Genomic DNA, 14365 nt, shown 5'->3' with positions numbered 1-14365 from the left:
CACCGAGTTGATCTGTGTCCGGTGCCATGTCAAAATTATACTTGTACTGACGAACAAAAGCTTCACCTAAGTCATTGAAATTTCAGATCTGAGAACTATCGAGTCCCATGTACCACTTTAAAGCAGCACCAGTCAAACTGTCTTGAAAGTAATGAATCAATAGTTGATGGTTATCAATTTGAGTTGACATCTTGAGAGCATACATCACTAACTGACTCAGAGGACAAGAGTTTCCCTTATACTTCTCAAAATCTGGAGTTTTGAACTTATGCGGAATCTTCACATTAGGAACTAAGCACAAATCATGAGCATCCTTCCCAAACAGATCCTTTCCCCACAAAGCTTGAATCTCTTTCTGAATAGCTTGAAACTGATCTTGAAACTTGTCCATCATTTAATAGACTCCAACAGTTTCACTCTGGTCAGCATGGAATATAAGTTCTTCAACATAAGGAGCAGCATGAACCACATGAGGTGGTACAAACATAACAGGTTGAGCCATAGAAAATTCTATAGTAGGTTGATACCCTTCCGACACAAAGTTAGAGGGCATGCCCCAAGGGAAACCAGGAGGCATATGGTGTTGCGGAGCACTGATTGGAGCCAGGAAAATGGGTGTAGAGACAATTTCAGAAATCACAGTTCTCTGAAGCGAATTATGAGGAGGTGGATGAGAGGGATGATTCTGAGCATCCACCAGAGTTTCCATCATAGAATTAAACCTTTCATAAATGTCCCTTAAAGTAGTCACCTCTTCGTGGAGTTCACGATTCTGTTGCTCTAAACGATCCATCTTTTTCACTTGATTAGCACGAGTGTTGTACTGGTGAGACAACTTGTCTTAACGAAAACCAAGAAAGGAATAAATAAGACCCTTGGAAAACTTACTCAAAGAAAGACCAAAATGCAACATGATGCATGATATGCTAATGCAAATGTGAAGATGTAAAGTGTTTAAGGAACTTTTAAGACATAAAACAAATTGCAAACATGATAAATGGAATAACGCGTTTTGAAGTACTGAGAATTCTCATTTTATTAATAATATGAAGGATTACAATCAGAAATATAATTTTAATGATTATAAACGGAAAGAAACTAGCTCTATGGAATCATGTCCGATGACGATCCCACTTCAAGCCGATACGTCTTGCAAAGCCTTTTGATCTCTCTTTCATAGTTGCTTTTCATATCGTCCTTCTCCACCACGAGCTGGTCTACAATGCCTTTCTAACCAACAGAAGTAGGAATGTGAGTAGATGAGATGATAGAGGAAAATAAATCCTCTTGGTTCCTTGATCTCTTCACAAGATGTTACTCAAGTAACTTAATAAAGTCATCCTTTTCCTTCAACTTCTTCTGCAATTCCACTTTCTCAAGGTGTGAGGTGTGAAATTTGTCTTCCTAATCATCCATATCTTGCTTCATCATATTCAAAGCCTCCTGCAACTCCTCTATGCCTTTAATAGTGTGCGATTTAACCATTACTAAAGACATAAGTCTTTCATAAGCGTATGGCATCTTGAATTCTTTTGCACTCTTCTTCATCCAACTAGTATAAGGCTCCAAAGATTCATAATTCTTCAATTTAAGCTTACTTCTTCATTTCATATGAATATTGTGCCAAACATGTACCATCCTAGACTTCAACCCTTGAGTGTCTTTCCTTCCTGAAAAAAATAAACCTTCTAGCACAGTGTTATTCGGTTTGTCCTTCATTGCGAACCCAAGTTGACATCTTGACAAAGTCGGATTGTAGTTGATCCCTCCTTGTGTACCAAGAAGAGGCACATTAGATAACTCGCCACAACTATCAATAATCTTGACGACATCGTAAACAGAAGAATACCAAGTGATGTCATCATTGGTGAGAGACATGAGTATTTGAGACCACCTTAAACAACCCTTGTTTCTTTGAAGATAGGAGACTATGGAAAGTGCGAAATAAACCACTTGTACAATAAAGGTGCATAACAGACAATAGTTCCACCCCCTTTAGAAGTCATATGATGAATGGAGAAATAAGTGTGACCGAGCAAAGTTGGAACTGGATTCCCATCTAAAAAGATCCTAATAGCATTAACATTAACAAAATTGTCAATGTTGGGAAACAAGATCAAACTGTAAGAACAAAAATAGTTCTACAACGGATTCCAGGATTTTGATGATAACAAAGGATGAAACCAAAAATGGCACTCTAACGAAAAGTTTCTAAGTGTGCAGGACTCTGAACAAGAACAAAGGAATCTGATCGCACAAAGTACCAGAAGATCAGAAGCATCTGAAGAGGAAACGCGCTTTAGAAGTTCTGACTCTGAGCAAAACAGCATATCAGAATATCAGAAGCATCTGAAGAAGAAGCGCGCTCTAGAAGTTCTAACTCTGAGCAAAACAGTATATCCGGATACCAGAAGCTCTCAACTTCCTCTGAAGTCAACGCTGATGATCTAAAAGACCAGGACTATCAGAAGCTCTGATGTTACATCACAACAATCTCAGAGCAACAGAGTTAACACAAATTCTGACGAAGAATCTCCCTATCCAGAAAGAGGAACGGAAACTACAACTTCAAATGGAAAGAAAGTTTATTTGGGAAGAAGTTATTCAAGGAGACAAACCTGCTATGGCAAGAAACACAGAAGTAATGACATTAAACTCTCATCAAAGACAAAATACCTGCCATCACTACAACGGTCACTTCACCTCTATATAAAGGACGGCAAACTTCTTTGAGAGACACACCTGAACGCACAGAAATATTCCACTCTCTCTCTTAGTCTTTCACGAGCTTTTGCTCATAACGTGAAACCTTTTACTTGCTCAAATTGCTGTAATATTTGCTTTATCCTAGAAGCACTCTAGATTACAAACTCTGTTTTGCCTAAATTGTTTTTGATTGTTCCTCAAGTGACTCTGCGCAGTCTGTATACTTGGGAGGATTAAGAGATCTTTCTCTTAGACGTTGGTTGTAATAATCTTTCAAGATTAGTGGATTAAGTCCTTTTTGAAGGCGAAATCACCTTGGCCGGGTGGACTGGAGTAGCTTTGAGTTATAAGCGAACCAGTATAAAATCCTGTGTGTTCTTATTCTGAAAAAGCGCTTATTTTCCAAAACAATTCAAACCCCCCTTTCTTGTTTTTCTCACCTTCAATTGGTATCAGAGCTTCGGCTCTATTATTGATTTTCTAATCAAACACTTAACAGTGTAGAGAGATCCAGAACGAGAAAAACTATGGCCCACACAAATGAAAGAGACAGTTACAATGCTAAGCCTCCTGTCTTTGATGGAGAGAAATTCGATTACTGGAAAGATAGAATTGAAAGTTTCTTTCTAGGCTATGACGCTGATCTCTGGGACATTGTCACAGATGGATACAAACCTCCTGTAACAGATGCTGGAGTTGAAGTTCCCAGAAGTAAGATGTCAGACGATCAGAAGCGAGAATTCAAGAATCATCACAAAGCCAGAACGATACTTCTCAATGCCATATCTTACAACGAGTATGAAAAAATTACCAACAGAGAAACAGCTAAAGACATACTCGACTCCCTGAGGATGACTCATGAAGGAAACTCTCAGGTCAAAGAAACAAAGGCTCTGGCTCTAATCCAGAAATACGAAGCCTTCAAAATGGAGGATGACGAAGCCATAGAGGTAATGTTCTCTAGATTCCAAACTTTTATTGCAGGACTCAAAGTTCTAGACAAAGGATACACAACTGCAGACCATGTCAAAAAGATAGTTAGAAGCTTGCCAAATAAGTGGAGACCCATGGTCACTGCCTTAAAGCTTTCAAAGGATCCGAACAACATCAGTCTTGAAGAGCTTGTCAGTTCACTCAGAAGTCATGAGATAGAACTAGAGGAAGATGAGCCTCAGAAGAAGAACAAGTCTGTAGCATTAAAGTCCAGATCTGAAAGACGTAAATCTGACAGAAACAAAGCATTCTAGGCCGAAACAGAAGATGCTGATGACTCTGAACAGGAAGATTCTGATGATGAAGAAGAATTGTCCCTCCTAACTAGAAGAGTTAAACAACTCTGGAAAAAGAGGAACAATAACTTCAGGAGACCAAGACCCAGAGGGGATCGATCAGAATCAACCTCAAAAGGTAAAACTAACAAAGATGTTACTTATTATGAATGTAAAGAAACAGGTCACTACAGGAACGAATGCCCCAAGTTAAAGAAAGACAGCTCCAGAAAAGAGAGCTTCAAGAAAAACTCCCTCAGAACCAAGAAGGGATTGATGGCCACCTGGGATGATAGTGAATCTGACTCATCAGAATCTGACTCTGATGAACAGGCCAACGTGGCGTTCATGGCTACCACATCCAGGAACACTTCAGATGAAGAATCTGAATCAGAAGAGGTATTTTCTGAACTCTCTCGATCTGACCTAGAATCATGCTTGTCTGAAACTCTTAGCTCATATCAGAAACTAAAACAAAAATTTAAAGCAATAAAAGGCTGTCTTGAAGAAAAATTTGAAGAATGTGGCAAACTTGAGATGACAATTCTAGAATTAAAAGATGAAAACAAAGTTTTAACATCACTAAGAGATGCAGCAAAGAAAAATTGTTTAAAACTAGAAGAAGCGTTATCTCAAGCTCCACAAACTTCAAACACGATAATTTATAAATACGAAAAAGCCTTTCAAAAGTTTCTGAAAAATGGGATAAGAAGGAGTGTAATGGCATCCATGATTTATGGAGTCAGTCAGAACAATAGAAAAGGAATTGGGTATGATCCTAAGGAAGATAAAACTTCTACTAGTGATCAACCTAAATCTCCATTTTCATATCACTATACACACACACAAGAGCAAAAATTTGATAATGCTAGAAAACCCAAAGTGATAAGAAACTCTGGGAAAACTAATCATAAAGGACCCAAGAGACTCTGGGTACCAAAAGATAAGACTGTTTATGTTGCAGATATCTTATGCAGCAAAGTTCAAACACCAGTCATGGTACCTGGACTCTAGATGCTCGTGACACATGACGAGAAGAAAGTCTATGTTCCAAATCCTGGAACTTAAAGACGCTGGATTCGTAGGCTTCGGAGGAGATCAGGAAGGAAGGATCAGAGGCTCCGGAACTATTGGTAATGGTACTCTTCCCTCTATATCTGATGTCCTTTACGTAGAAGGATTAATGCATAACTTGTTATCCATAAGTCAATTAAGTGATAACGGTTATGATGTAATCTTTAATCAAAAAACATGTAAAGCCATAAATCAAAACAATGGTTCTGTCCTATTCACAGGCAAGAGGAAAAACAATATTTATAAAATAAATCTTTCTGATTTAAAAGAACAAAATGTGAAATGTTTGATGTCCGTTCACGAAGAGCAATGGGTATGGCATAGACGCTTGGGTCACATTAGCATTAGGAAATTATCCCAGCTAAATAAACTCGAGTTAGTCAGAGGCCTACCTAAGCTGAAGTTCTCTTCAGATGCTCTATATGAAGCATGTCAGAAAGGAAAATTTTCAAAAACATCTTTCAAAAAGAAAACTATTGTTACTACCTCTAAGCCTCTGGAACTTCTTCACATTGATTTATTTGGTCTTGTGAAAACAGCATCAGTAAATAGAAAGAAGTATGGACTAGTCATTGTTGATGATTTCAGTCGCTGGACATGGGTGAAATTCCTAAAGCACAAGAGTGAGTCTCACTCTGTATTCATTAGCTTCTGTTCCAAAGTGCAAAAAGAATTTGACTCTAAAATTGTAAGAGTCAGAAGTGATCATGGTGGGGAATTTGAAAACAAATTGTTTGAGGAATTATTTGACTCTAATGGAATATCCCATGATTTCTCCTGCCCTAAAACTCCACAACAAAATGGAGTTGTAGAGAGGAAGAATAGGACACTCCAAGAGATGGCCAGAACTATGATAAATGAAACCAATGTGGCTAAGCACTTTTGGGCCGAAGCTGTAAATACAGCGTGCTATATTCAGAATAGAATCTCCATAAGACCTATTCTAGAAAAGACTCCCTATGAACTGTGTAAAGGAAGAAAACCAAACATTTCATATTTTCATCCTTTTGGATGTTCCTGCTTTATTTTAAACACTAAAGAACATCTGAACAAGTTTGATTCCAAAGCACAGAAAGGTATTATGTTAGGATACTCAGAACGCTCTAAAGGCTACAGAGTATACAATACAGAAACCAAAATTGTGGAAGAATCAATTCATGTCAGATTTGACGATAAGCTTGACCCTGAAAAGTCAAAGCCAGTTGAGAATTTTGCAGATTTGGAAATCTCTCTCGCAGGATCTGATAAAGCTCCAGAAGCAACTGCCATTCAAAATCCTGAAGAGTTGATTCTGGGTAACAAGGACGAACCTGTCAGAACCAGATCTACCTTCAAGACCTCTGAAGAGACTCCACTGGGACTAGTGTCTCTAATCGAGCCTACGTCCTGTGATGAGGCACTTCAAGATAACGACTGGGTTCTAGCCATGCAAGAAGAGCTAGATCAATTCACAAAGAACGATGTCTGGGATCTTGTTCCTAAGCCCAGAGGCACTCACGTTATCGGAACCAGATGGGTATTCAGAAACAAGCTGAATGAGAAAGGAGAAGTCGTCAAAAATAAAGCTCGACTGGTGGCTCAAGGTTACAGTCAACAAGAAGGTATTGACTATTGTCGCATCCGCGAAAAACAACCGGCGGGCAAAAAGAAAAACAAACAGAGCCGCCACCGTGCGTTATTTATCCCAAAAGAGGGAAAGGAAACGCTCGAAGTAAACCTGGAAAAGACATGGTCTTGCGACCAAAGAGAGATGGGATCGGGAGTCGGTTATGCGAAGGGAAGGTATTAGCACCCCTACGCATCCGCCGTACTCGACGGGATCCACACTCAAAAGGATAGAAGAAAGGTTGCTAAAACTGCTCACAAACATCACACACACACACCGGAAACAACACAGGTGGAGGAAGAGGGAAACGGGCTCGCTAGGATATCGCATCCTATGCCTACGTATCTCATCTGGAATGAGAATCAGAGCTACCGTAGTTCGACTAACACACGCCGAAACAAAACACACGCACAGACGCTGAGACGTCAAAACAAATACACAAACGGGCAAACATGGAAACCGAATGCCAATCACTGGACTTACATCAGACTCCGAACCAAACAAACACACACAGGAAACCAACTGCCAATCGCTGGACTTACGTCAGACTCCACACAAACAAACACCAATAGGATACGGAATGCCAATTGCTGGTCTTACATCCATCTCCTAACACACAAGAGAAGGATAACAACCAAACAAGTTAATAGGGAGTCTGGAACTCGAGCCTAATAACTGTCAAGCAAACACACAGAAAAAGAAAAAGGGTGCCCGGAGAGATCTCGTACGATCTCCTGCCTACGTACCTCATCGGGTATGAGGATCAGGGCAACGTAGTTCCCCTTAACAGGGGAGAAACTTTCTCCTGACCAGAGACTGGGAAATGACAAACTAGAAGGGAGACTGACTCGAGCCTAATAGTTATCATGTAATCCACCATGGTCCTAGGTTGAGGTTTCTATCTAACTTGCACAGGCAGCAAGCTATCCTAAACAGCACAGGCAAAGCAAACATACACACAATTAGCACACACTATATACAAACAAAGTGGGCTCACACAAGGTTAGGCTGTGAAACACAAGCCAACTGGAATCGGGTGTAGTTAGCTCTTAACCCTAACATTGAGAGTTAGGGTGAAGCAGATGAAATGGGAAGTGAGGGTAAGACCTCACAGCTCTTATCCCTGGCCTGGGAGAGCTTCAGACAAATGAAAGTGTGGGAGTTCAGAAAATTGGAACTCTTCTCCACATATGACTGACTCAACAAGGATCTTGGGTTAATATCCACAATGCATCAACACAAGGTGTGTGAACAAAGTGGATGACACACTGAATAGCAGGAGATGGATTGCACATCTCTTTTATCTGCCAATTCCCTTATCAAAGGACTTTTCCTGCTTGGCACAAAAATAAACATTCACAAGCATTGCCTCTTAAGGAGGGCTTCAGACAGGTGCCTGCCCAAGTAACAGGACAGGTCTTCCAGACTACATGAAGTCAGAGAGTTATACCTATGTGGTTAAGCAACCAAACAAAAGCAAGTTCAAATTGAACTTAAGCAACTTATGTACCTGTTGAAACATCACACAAGTCAGTTAAACTGTACAGACAAACAAACAACATGAATATCAACAGTCAAACCCAATAAGCAAAGGCATAAGCCACAACTCAAACTCAAATGAGTTAACAACCCTACAAAACACACAAAGTTAGTAGTCAAAAGCAAGCATCAAATCTCAAGTGAAGTTGCATCATGAACCATATAACCTGGATGTTCAACCTGAAATCAAAGCTCAAAGATGAGACAAACCACTAGGTCAAGGCCTAGGATCAAAGATGGAGAAATAATCTAGAACAGAACATGAAATTCAACATGAACCAACTTCAATCAATTAAGAACATCATCCAAAAGGTCTCATCACAATATCAATCACCAATTTCATTTCATGAACCAAATATGGAAAGGTATGCAAGTTGAAAGCACATTGTGACAACAGAATGAACAAATGCACATTAATTTAAAAATGATTCAAATAATTTTGGCAAAAATCATGAGTAAACAGAACACACAACATGATCATCACACAAAAAATTAGAGCATTTGGACAACATTAGGCATGGTAATCAAATTCATCAAGTCAAGGCAAGCACAATCAAGCACATTTGTGACACAATTTGATACACCAACTTAGCACAAGCCTAAAACAGAAATGGTAACAGGTAAAAACCTCAAATCAAAGCCAAAACAACCTCTAACATGTCTAGAAAGAGTGTGCAAAATTTCACATTCATAGGATAAAGCACAAGCATTTCACAAAAGATTGAAGTTCAAGACACTTCAAAAGCTCAAAAATGACCATCCAGAATGAAAAATCTCAATCAAATCAGAAATCAATCCAAAAATTCCAAAAAATCTCATGAGCATTCACAACATTCATATCAAGCACCATTCAAAAAATCAGAACATTTGGAATTCATTTGATAGGGTAAATTGATCAATCAAGATGGACAAGCAAAGGTGTGACACAAATTGTCACACCTAACTTAGAAAAATCATAACTCAGCAATGGCAATTGATAAAAATGCAAACTCAACACCAAAATGTCCAGGTAGATGTCTAGTTTCTACATGTAAAATTTCATGAGCATTGGATAAGAATTGAATATTTCACAAATGATATATTAAGGCAAGTCCAAAATGCACACATGTACAAGAATCCTAGGCAAAATATTTAATCAGCCAAGCACAATTTGAGTTATCATGATGATAAAAAACTAGAGAGAAAAAGAAAATCAATGCAAAAATTCTCACATTTTTTGGATCATTTTTGGATTTGTTATGAATTTTTAAAGATGCAAAATGAAATTGAAATAAAAATGAAATGAAAATGAATTAATTGGAATATAATGGATTTAATTTGAATTAAGATGATTTGGCGCCAGCTGCAAACGCAGCGTTTCACTTAAATTGGCCAGAGCCAATCAGAATCCACGCATGTGAGGCTCATGCAGCCAATCGCGTCAAACCCTAGGAAACCAAAGGCAACGGAATTACATGGAAAAAACCGTGGCCGAATCCTGTTCATCATCTTCTTCATCGTTCGGCCATGAACAGTACATCAAACAAGAACACCATGAACAAATTTCCCAGTTCTTCAAATTAAGCACATGAATAGCTAGATCTTGCATTGGAGAGCACAAATCAACCAATAACTAAGCATATAACATCCTAAATCATGTGGATCGAAGCAAACAAAATTTCAACATGAAACTTTAATCTATCGAATCTAAGTGGATAATGCACGATTTTAAGTGATTCAAAACTCATCATGCTCACACAAACAAGATCTACAAGTTTAGCATAACAAAAATGAGAAATAAGAGACACGATTTCATGACCTCTTGAAGAGCAGCATTCGAATCCACGCGTTTCAGGCCTTGCAATGCTCAAATGACCTTCTAGCAAGCTTGCAGAGTTGATTGGAATGAAGATTGAAGTTCAATTGCTCACGATTCCACAGAATTCGAAATTCACCATTGTTGTGTTCTTGCTTCAAGCTGCTTCAGTTTGCACGAATTGGCTTGGATCTTGCTTGAATCTTGATCAATAATGATACTAGATGATGAATTAAGCAAGAAAATGCAAATTGATTTGAAGAAATTGAGAGAAAAAATGAGAGAAAAGTTTGATGAAATTTTGTAGATTTGAAAATTATGAGGTGTTCTTCTGAAATTCTGTTAGGGTTTCATGTTATATACTCCCTATTAATCAAGCTCTAATCATGCTTAACCAAATGCTAATGAAAATTAATGAAATGAGGTGTTTATGCAAATTTGGTCATTTCACCCTTGCATAGTAAATATGAGAGTGAACAATACACAAAATGCAATGTATTTTCACTTAAAATGACATTTTAAAATCAATGGCAATTGCAAAACATTTGAATTATGCACCAAATTCAAATTCCATGTTTTCCCTCCAAAAATCAATTGAATTTTCAAATATTTATGTGAATGGAATGCATGTCATGTAATGTATGTTTTGGATAGTATATATCAAGACATGAACAATGCAAAAAGAACCACTCCATTTGGCCTTTTGGTTGGAAAGTTATGCATGTTTGAAGTTCCATGTTCACTTGGCCATGATTGATCCATATCTCTTCAACCATACATGAGAAATTCATGATCTTGGACTTTTTGGAAATAGGAGAGAAAGATCTACAACTTTCATGTTCAACAAAATTTCATTTGAAGCATTTTTGATGATGTAATCTTGAGGAGAAAAACTTTCCATTTTTGGCAATTTTGAATTACAAGTCACTTTCTATTTTTGGAAAGTTTTGTCCTGACTTTATTTTCTTCAATGTTGATGTTTGAAATGTCAAATGAGACTTGTTTGAACATGAATGAAGTATTTCTAACCACTTCCCACCTCCAAATCCAACAGTTGACTTTTGGTTGACTTTTTCAGTTGACAGATGACCTGGTCATGCACAGATGAATTTGAGCCTCAATCTCCTGATGAAATGGCTCCAAAATGAAACCCCAGATTATACAGGCCCAATAAAACCATATGATGATCCCCATCTCAATGAAGACCTCATATCCTTGAAAAACCCTGACTGGCATAATACAACTGATTAGGGTTGACCAGAGGTCAGAACCCTAATCCCAAGGAAGCTTGTCAGGAATAATGAACCTCTTGGTGATGATAAAACCATGATGATGGTGATGTACCACTTCAACCAAGATAAAGCCCAAACTCCTTGAGGAACCAAGAAACCCTAATTGAAGCACAATCCTCAGATGATTAATGATCAATTCAATAAGACCCTCAGGCTTGCATCTCTTAACCTCTCCATCTTCTGAGAAAGACCTAGGAGGATGACTTGCTCATTATTCCACATAATATGCAAAGATGAAATGACTAATGTCCTAAAAAATAAACATGCAAAATGCTAAGCTAGTCCCAAGAGAGGAGGGCAAATTTTGAGGTGTTACAACTACAATGAAACCTTTGCTCCAGTCGCTAGGTTAGAATCTATTCGTCTTCTTGTATCTTTCACTATAAATCATTCTATAAAATTATATCAAATGGATGTCAAGAGTGCATTCCTTAATGGTTATATATCAGAAGAAGTGTATGTCAACCAACCTCCAGGTTTTGTAAATCCAAAGTATCCAGAACATGTTTTTAAACTTAAAAAATCCTTATATGGACTTAAACAAGCTCCCAGAGCTTGGTATGAACGGTTAAGTAACTTTCTTCTGGAACATAATTTTATCAGAGGGAAAGTTGACTCCACACTCTTCTGTAAAAACCTTAAGAATGATCTCATGATATGCCAGATATACGTTGATGATATAATTTTTGGTTCAGCTAACGCCTCTGTCTGTCAAGAATTCTCTGAGTTAATGCAGGCAGAATTTGAAATGAGCTTAATGCAAGAACTAAAGTTCTTTTTAGGAATTCAAATTAACCAAACTTCAGAAGTCACGTACGTTCATCAAAGCAAATACATAAAAGATGTTCTGAAGAAATTTGACATGGCTGAATGCAACTCTGCAAAGACTCCCATGCATCCAACATGCATTCTTGAAAAGGAAGAAGTCACTAAAAAGGTTTGTCAGAAGCTTTATCGTGGTATGATAGGCTCTCTTCTCTATCTGACGGCTACTCGACCTGATATTCTCTTTAGTGTTTGTCTCTGTGCCAGATTCCAATCAGATCCTAGAGAAACTCACTTAACTGCAGTTAAGAGAATTTTCAAATATCTGAAAGGAACTCCTAACCTGGGCCTGATGTATGAGAAAACATCAGAGTATAGACTTTCTGGTTATTGTGATGCAGATTACGCAGGAGATAGATTGGAACGAAAAAGCACATCTGGAAATTGTCAGCTCTTGGGAAACAATCTGATATCCTGGGCAAGCAAAAGGCAATCAACTATCGCCCTGTCCACGGCAGAAGCAGAATACATCTCAGCATCACTGTGCACTACTCAGATGCTCTGTATGAAGAATCAGTTAGAAGATCTGCAAATCTTCGAGAGTAACATTCCTATCTTTTGTGATAATACTGCTGCCATTTGTTTAAGTAAGAATCCCATTTTGCACTCCAAGGCTAAGCACATTGAAATAAAACATCATTTTATCAGAGACTATGTTCAGAAAGGGATAGTAACATTGAAGTTCATTGATACAGATCATCAATGGGCAGATATCTTTACTAAACCCTTAGCTGAAGATAGATTCCTCTTTATCTTAGAAAATCTGAACATTCAAAACTGCCTTGAATAAAATATGCCTCTGAGGTTGTTAAATGAGACTCTGACATAAACAAATGGATTCTGCCTCTGACTCTGATACTTCTACTCAGTTAGAAGTTATCTGAGTTGGAAATCTCCAGGAACCAATCCTTTGGTATTCCTGAAGATCAGATAAATCAAAACACGTGTAGTGTCTTGCGTCTGACCTTGGAACTTCTAGACAGCTGTCCAGCAGTAATCAAGGAACAGTCTCTTGATATCTCCTTGAGCAGTGTGCTGACTGTTGGGATTAGACATCATTTATGAGCTATAATCATTTCTCCCTCTAAACGTGCTAACTTGGTTTTTGTGCTAAAACTCTGATTTTTGTGTCGTTTTGCATGCGCCCAAATTTGGGTATTTAAACACTCCATTCTCACTTTGCACACATTTCACTCTCACTCACTTTTTAAACCCCAGTTCTCTCAAGGCATTTCTGCAAGCAGTTCATCTTCATCTTAGTTCTTCATCAACACCATGGATGCTCAACAACAAGCTGTGTTCAACTACTCTCAGCAAATGGACTCAAGCAATCAAGTTCCAAGCACAAGCAACCCTACTCCAACGGTTACAGGCGTAGTTACAACACCAGTATACAAGGAGCCTCACATTCTTGATCGTGAGCCCCACATTCATCTTGCAACGCCTTTTGACAAACTGGAAGTGCTGTGTGAATCCTTGGTGGATTTTGATAACATGAGAAGAAATGGCGTAGACCTCACTGAAGAACTTCGCAAACAAGGTTGGGGAAACTACTTTCAACGCCTCTACGGTCCAGTTTACCCAAATCTTATTAAAGAATTCTGGAGATTTGCTGATGCTGACGATAACTTCATCGTCTCCTATGTTCTGGGAGTAAAGATGGTGATAACTGAAAAGTCCATCGCTGCTCTTCTAAACATGGAGAAAGATGGAGGCAGAAGAATTTACAACATCAATCCCAGGGCGAAGTACATATCTCAAGAAATCAACCTAACTATCTTCAAACAAAACGCAGAAGGCAACCCCTCAAAGAACAAGGAACTACTTCAGAACCTCCGGGTTTGGCTCAAAATCATTCTGGGTACAATCCATCATCGCCCAGCGTCAAACTCCTCAGACTACATCAACACAGATCAGAAATGTATTCTGTACTGCATTCACAAAGGTCTGAAGCTATGCCTCCCTGCACTTCTCTTCAAGTACCTCAGAGACTCTGTATGCAAAACCAGAAATCACATGAAGCCCAGAACTTACATTCCTCTGGGAAGACTCATCTCAGATGTACTGATAGAAAGTGGTCTCATGGACCATCTGGTAAAGCTCAGGCTCATGGACGACATGGCAATAGACACTGGAAAGCCTCTGAACTCCAGGAATCTGAAGAGCATGGGGATTCTGGAGAAGGTCAATGTTAGACCTACTCTGGACACCTCTTGGGAAGCCTTAAAAGATCAGAGGAAAATTCCCCATGGTCTATATC

This window comes from Lathyrus oleraceus, chromosome 6 (assembly GCF_024323335.1).
Source record: "Lathyrus oleraceus cultivar Zhongwan6 chromosome 6, CAAS_Psat_ZW6_1.0, whole genome shotgun sequence".
In the NCBI taxonomy this organism is placed as follows: domain Eukaryota; kingdom Viridiplantae; phylum Streptophyta; class Magnoliopsida; order Fabales; family Fabaceae; genus Lathyrus; species Lathyrus oleraceus.
Note: the sequence above shows the minus strand (reverse complement) of the source record.